The following is a 6,572-nucleotide window of genomic DNA, read 5'->3' as shown; positions in this document are numbered from 1 at the left end:
CTCTGCTTATGTAACATGTATATTTAGCTCATCTACATTCAACAGCAGTTGAGGAATAGCTATAGAGGAGTACTTCAATGCCACTGATTGATGCATGACTTTGGGTTCGTGCCATTCACTCAATGTTCATTTGGCACATGTTATTGTGGGGGAGGGGGACGGGGAGGGATGGTGAAGCTGCCATGGATACTGTGTAATTACTGCAGGGATCTCCCAATGTCACAATGAGTAAATGCATCGCATGCTGTGATACTGAGAGGTTTGATCCCTGGTCATGTGAACACCAGCTGAAGAGGATTGGGCTTGGGCATGATGATGCCCACTGTTGGAAAGCTGCCAAAACTCACACAAGAAATATATAGGCACTGGGCAAAAGTAATGATGAGCTGTTGGCATATGTGGAATCAGACCTCTGAGTATTAGTGCTTTGAGGAGACAATGGCAGAAAAGGGGGCAAACTGGAGTCAGGGTTGGTATTAGAAATTGCTCCTGAGAAAGGACAATGGTGCATTAGAGATTCTGCTTTCAACTCACATTGACAACATGTGAAGGAATGCAGCTATAAATACTGAGTTATAAGAGAATCCAGCTATAAATGTGGAGTTATAAAATTAAAAGAGTAATTCGGTAATTCTCTTATGAAGTAGAGATTAAAAACTAAGAGCAGCGTTCATCTGCTAGACAAGGTTCAAGATGTTTATAAACATGCCTGGGCATACTTGTGTGCTTAAATACAACAACATCCTCTAGCATAGCATATGGCATATCCTCAAAAACAAGGCAGTCCTGAAAAAAAAACAGGAACTGGTCTGTACATCACCTCAGCAAGGCATTGATAAATTGTAAGATACCACAATATAACAATGGATAACCTTAAAAATGACCTGAAAGAACTTGTGGACTGAATTCTGGAAACCTAGTGTAGTGACCATCGTCTGCACTTCTCAGTACCCTGTTTGTTCGAAGGATATTGACTAAAACAAAGGATGTTGTCCAGCACGAGGGCTCAACATGCTTCCTGCTGCTTCAGCTTTTTTATAGTATAAATATTGGAACCATGCTGTAGGATTTTTATATTTATTGAATTCACTCAAGGGTCTCTCAAGGTAAAGGCATAGCTGTTGTAGCGTAGATGATACCCCTTAATTGGGATTGAGGTATTTCACTAGACTTTATAGCTTTCTACTTTGGGATTTATGGTAAATATTACTTTAAATATTGAAGGATATCTTAAATATTGCTCTGAGACATTAATAAGACTTTGAGTCTCAATTAGAAACAAAATTATACTTTCTTTTCCTTAAATTATCAGTGTTGCGATTACCATCAAAAGTGAATTGCATGTTCAGTTCTTTAATAAACTTTAACATAATTTAGAAAGTATATTGTCTCATATAGTCTTCTGTATCCAACCTTGAAAACCCAACCCACACACTCTTCAGTGGAGAGGTACATTGTTGAGGAGAGATGCTCGGAACCCTTATAATATCTGGGTTGTTATAAGATAGCTAAAATTTGTTAAACAGTATCTGGAGGACAGTAATATTCTCTGGTGCTACCTTTGGGATAAGTTGGATCAGTTCTTCAGACCCATTTAAGAGTCTGTGAGGCCTGTCTTTTTTTAAATTCATTCATGGGATGTGGGCGTCACTGGCTTGGCTAGCATTTATTACCCATCCCTAATTGCCCTTGCTTAGAGGGAATTTAAGTGTCAACCACATTGATGTGGGTCTGGAGTCACATGTAGGCCAGACCAGGTAAGGACAACAGATTTCCTTCCCTGAAGGACATTGGTGAACCAGATAGGTTTTTACAACAATCGACAATGGTTTCATGGTCATCATTAGACTTTTAATTCCAGATTTTTATTGAATTCAAATTCAAATTCCACCATCTGCTGTGGTGGGATTCAAACCCAGGTCCCCAGAGCATTATCCTGGGTCTCTAGAATACAAGTCCAGCGACAATACCACTAAGCCATCACCTCCCAACCTTTCTCAATCTTTAGTGAGAATGATCATCCAAGGCATATGCCTGATCCAGAATAATCCCAAAAAGGGGATGGGATGAAAGTACACTTCAAGCTGACTTGACCAGAAGGGGATAAAGTCAGAAATGCAAAAAAGACATTGAAGTTTTAGAACAGCAGACTGGGGAAGGGTGTAGGAATTTAACACAAACTTAATTTCACTTCTTATACAGTCCCATTGTAATGTCATCTACAGCGTGCACACTTTATTCTAAGGTATTTTGAATAAACAACTTGCATTCAAATAGTGTTTTTCAGAACCTCAGAATGTCCCAAAGCGCTTTCCAGTTAATTAGCACTTTTGAAGTGACCTTGTAAATGTGCGTCATTGTAAATGTAGACGATAACCACAGTTACTGTGCACACGGCAAGAGTTTACAATGACCAAACTGTTTCAGTGTTGGTGGTTGAGCGGTAAACACTGGCCAGGATATCAGGGAGATCTTCGCTGCTCTTCTTCAAAATAGTGCCCAATAGAAGGGAAGATCATGGAATCACAGAAATGTTATGGTGCAGAAGGAAGCCATTTGGTCCATCATTACTGCACCAGCTCTCCAGATGAGCAACTCACCTAGTTCCATTGGTGGAGAGGAGCACAGTTGATGTTCCGAGTCCTCATGACACTTCAACAGTTCTGTTGAAGGGTCATGAGGACTTGAAACGTCAACTGTGCTCTTCTCCACCGTTGCTGCCAGACCTGCTGAATTTTTCCAGGTATTTTTGTTTTTGTTTTTGTTTTGGATTTCCAGCATCCGCAGTTCATTGCTTTTATCACTTAGTTCCATTCTCTTGCTTAGTCCCTGTAACCCTGCTCATTCTTTTTTTTCAGGTAACAGTCTAATTCACTTTTGAATGCTTCAAGTGGGACTGCCTTCACCACACTCTCAGGCAGAGCATTCCAGGCCCTAACCGCTCGCTGCGTGAAAAGGTTTTTCCTCATATCATTACTGCTTCTTTTATGATTTACTTTAAATCTGTGCCCTCTCATTCTCGATCCCTTCATGAGTGGGAACAGTTTCTCCCTATCTACTTTGTCCAGACCCTTCATGATTTTGAATACTCTATAAAATTGCCTCTCATCCTTCTTATCTCTAAGGAAAACAGGCCTAACTTTTCAAATCTATCTTCACAATTGAAGTTCCTACTCCCAGGAACCATTCTCTTGAATCTTTTCTGCACTCTTTCTTTTCTAAAGTGCGGCACCCAGAACTGGACACAATATTCCAGTTGAGGTGAATTAGTGACTTTTACAGATTGAACATAACCTCTTTGCTCTTGTACTCTATGCCCCTATTAGTAAAGTCCGGGATCTGCATGATCTGTTAACCATGCTCTCAACCTGTCCTGCCACCTTCAATGATTTATGCACATGTGCACCAGGTCCCTCTGCTCCTGCACCTCCTTTAGAGTTGTGTCCCCATTTTATACCACCTCTCTATGGCATTTCTACCAAAATGTATCATTCTCATTTCTCTGCATTGAACTTCATCTGCCACCAACTTGTCTATTCCTTTTGATGTTCTACACTACCCTCCTCACAGTTCACAATGCTTCTGAGTTTTGTATCATACGCCAACTGTGAAATTGTGCCCTCTACACCAAAATCTACATCGCTAATAACATGTCAGGAAAAGAATGGGCCTTGAGTTAACATGTCATTCAAAAGGTGACACCTCCGACAGTGCAGCACCTTCTCAGTACTGCACTGGAACATCAGCCTGGATTTATGTGCTGCAACGTACAACCTCAGACTCAGAGGTGATGGTAGTGTCCATTGAGCCACATCTGACATTTAATGGTTTATATATAACTACCAGCTCCAAGAAATCAAACCGTCCATTACACATGGTGAGGATTACAATGGCATATCATTGAATTATTTTCAAAAGAAAGTTTATGGCAAATAAGGACCCCCAAAATTCTATCACATTAAAAAAAAGCTGACAGGAAATAATTTTACCGGATTCAAACATCCAGCTTTGAGGTTAGAAATGGCAATAGTCAGCTAGTTTGAGAACAATAATTACATTTCCTGGAGGGAGGACTGGGTTTGTTTTTCTTTTCAATTTATTCCAAGGTTGCTGGTGAGGTTGGCATTTATAGCCCATTGCTAGTTGCTCTTGAGCTGTTTGCAACCCTTCTTCTGAATCCACTGCAGTCTTGGGCTGATAGGTGACAAGTTACGTTCACGCCACACAAGTGTCAGGCAATAACCATCTCCAATCAGAGAAAATCTAACCATCTCCCCCTGACATTCAATGGCATTACCATCGCTGAATCTCCAGCATCAATATCCTGGGGGTTACCATTGCCCAGAAACTGAACTGGACTAGCCATATAAATACTGTGGCTACAAGAGTAGGTCAGAGACTAGGAATCCTGTGAATTTCTTTTTTATTTATTCAGGGGATGTGGGCTTCACTGGCTGCACCAGCATTTATTGCCCATCCCTAATTGCCCTTGAGAAGGTGGTGGTGAGCTGCCTTCTTGAACCACTGCAGTCCATGTGGTGTAGGTACACCCACAGTGCTGTTAGGAAGGGAGTTCCAGGATTTTGACCCAGCAACAGTGAAGGAACGGCAATATATTTCGAAGTCAGGATGGTGAATGACCTGGAGGGGAACTTGCAGGTGGTGATGTTCCCATCTATCTGCTGCCTTTGTCCTTCTAGATGATAGTGGTTGTGGGTTTGGAAGGTGTTGTATAAGGAGCCTTGGTGAGTTCCTGCAGTGCATCTTGTAGATGGTACACACTGCTGCTGCTTTGCATCAGTGGTGGAGGGAGTGAAAATGTTTGTGGAAGAAGTGCCAATCAAGCAAGCTGCTTTGTTCTGGATGATGTCGAGCTTCTTGAGTGTTGTGGGAGCTGCATTCATCCAGGCACGTGTGGAGTATTCCATCACACTCCTGACTTGTGCCTTGTAGATGGTGGACAGGCTTTGGAGAGTCAGGGGGTGAGTTACTCATTGCAGGATTCCTAGCCTCTGACCTGCTCCTGTTGCCATAGTGTTTATATGGCTAGTCCAGTTCAGTTTTTGGTCAATGGTAACCCTAAGGATGTTGATAGTGCAGGATTCAGTGATGGAATGTCAATGGGTGATGGTTAGATTCTCCCTTGTTGGTGGTGGTTATTGCCTGGCACTTTGTGTGGCATGAATGTTACCTGCCACTTGTCATCCCAAGTCTGGATATTGTCCAGGTTTTGCTGCACTTGGACATGGACTGTTTCAGTATCTAATGGTTGGGCCTAGGACACAACCCTGCGGAATTCCTGCAATAATGTCCTCGAACTGAGATGACTGACCTCCAACAACCACAACCATCTTCCTTTGTGCAAGGTATGACTCCAACCAGTGGAGAGTTTTCCCCCTGATTCCCATTGACTCCAGTTTAGCTAGGGTTCCTTGATGCTACACTCAGTCAACTGCAGCCTTGGTGTCAAGGGCAGTCACTCACACCTCACTACCTGAGTAACTCACCATCTGACTCCCCAAAGCCAGTTCACTATCTACAAGCACAAGGTAAAAGTGTGATGGAATACTCCCCACTTGCTTGGAATAGTGCAGCTCCAGCAAAACTCAAGAAGCCTGAAACTATCCAGGACAGAGCAGCCTGCTTGATTGGCACTCCATCCACCACCTTCAACATTCACTCCCTCCTCCACAGTGGCAGCTGTGTGAATCATCTACAAGATGCACTGCAGCAACGCACCAAGGCTCCTTCAGCAACAGCTTCCGTACCAGCAACCTCTACCGCCTGGGACAAAAGCAGCAGATGCATAGGAACATCACCAACTGCAAGCTCCACTCCAAGCCATTCACCATCCTGACTTGGAACTACATCACTGTTCCTTTGCTGTCACTGATTGGAACCCCCTCCTTACTCCTGGGCCGGATTTTCGGATCATCGGGCGGGCATGGTGGGTGGGCCCAGGAGCAGCCGGAAAATGGGCCACCGCCCGTGATTGGCCCCCAACCGCGATTTCACACTGGCTGGTCAATTAACGGCCAGCCAGCGTGAAACACATGGTGAAAGGCTCGGCGCTGTCGAGGCGGGGCTGGGAGGAGGGCGAGCGCTGAAGTCAGCGCAGGCACAGGGGAGCACACAGTGAAGGCTCCCTGAAGGCAGAGAGCTGCCTCAGGGAGCTGAAGAATTCTAAAGCCAAAAGTAAACATTATGAAATTGCAAAAAAAAAATTTCCACCCATAAGAATCGCTCACCTAAACACACTGATGATAAAAATTCTGCCCAAATGCTGTTTTAAAATTAATATCGGAAAACTCATCCCACCCTTGGATGAGGTTTCCTCAAACATCCAAAGGCCGCCTGGCTGATTCACCCGCCCCCCCCGCCCCCCCCCCCCCCCCCCCCAGCCGTAACGTTGGACAGACGACAAAAAATCCAGGTCAATTACCACACTGACGGCCTTAATAGGCCTCTTAATTGTTGGCAGGCACACTTCCAACTCTCAACTGTGCCCACTGGCTGAAATATGGCGAGCACACGATGACATTGGGACACTCACCCGACGTCATCGTGCGCTA

This window comes from Carcharodon carcharias, chromosome 10 (genome assembly GCF_017639515.1).
Source record: "Carcharodon carcharias isolate sCarCar2 chromosome 10, sCarCar2.pri, whole genome shotgun sequence".
NCBI lineage: Eukaryota > Metazoa > Chordata > Chondrichthyes > Lamniformes > Lamnidae > Carcharodon > Carcharodon carcharias.
Note: the sequence above shows the minus strand (reverse complement) of the source record.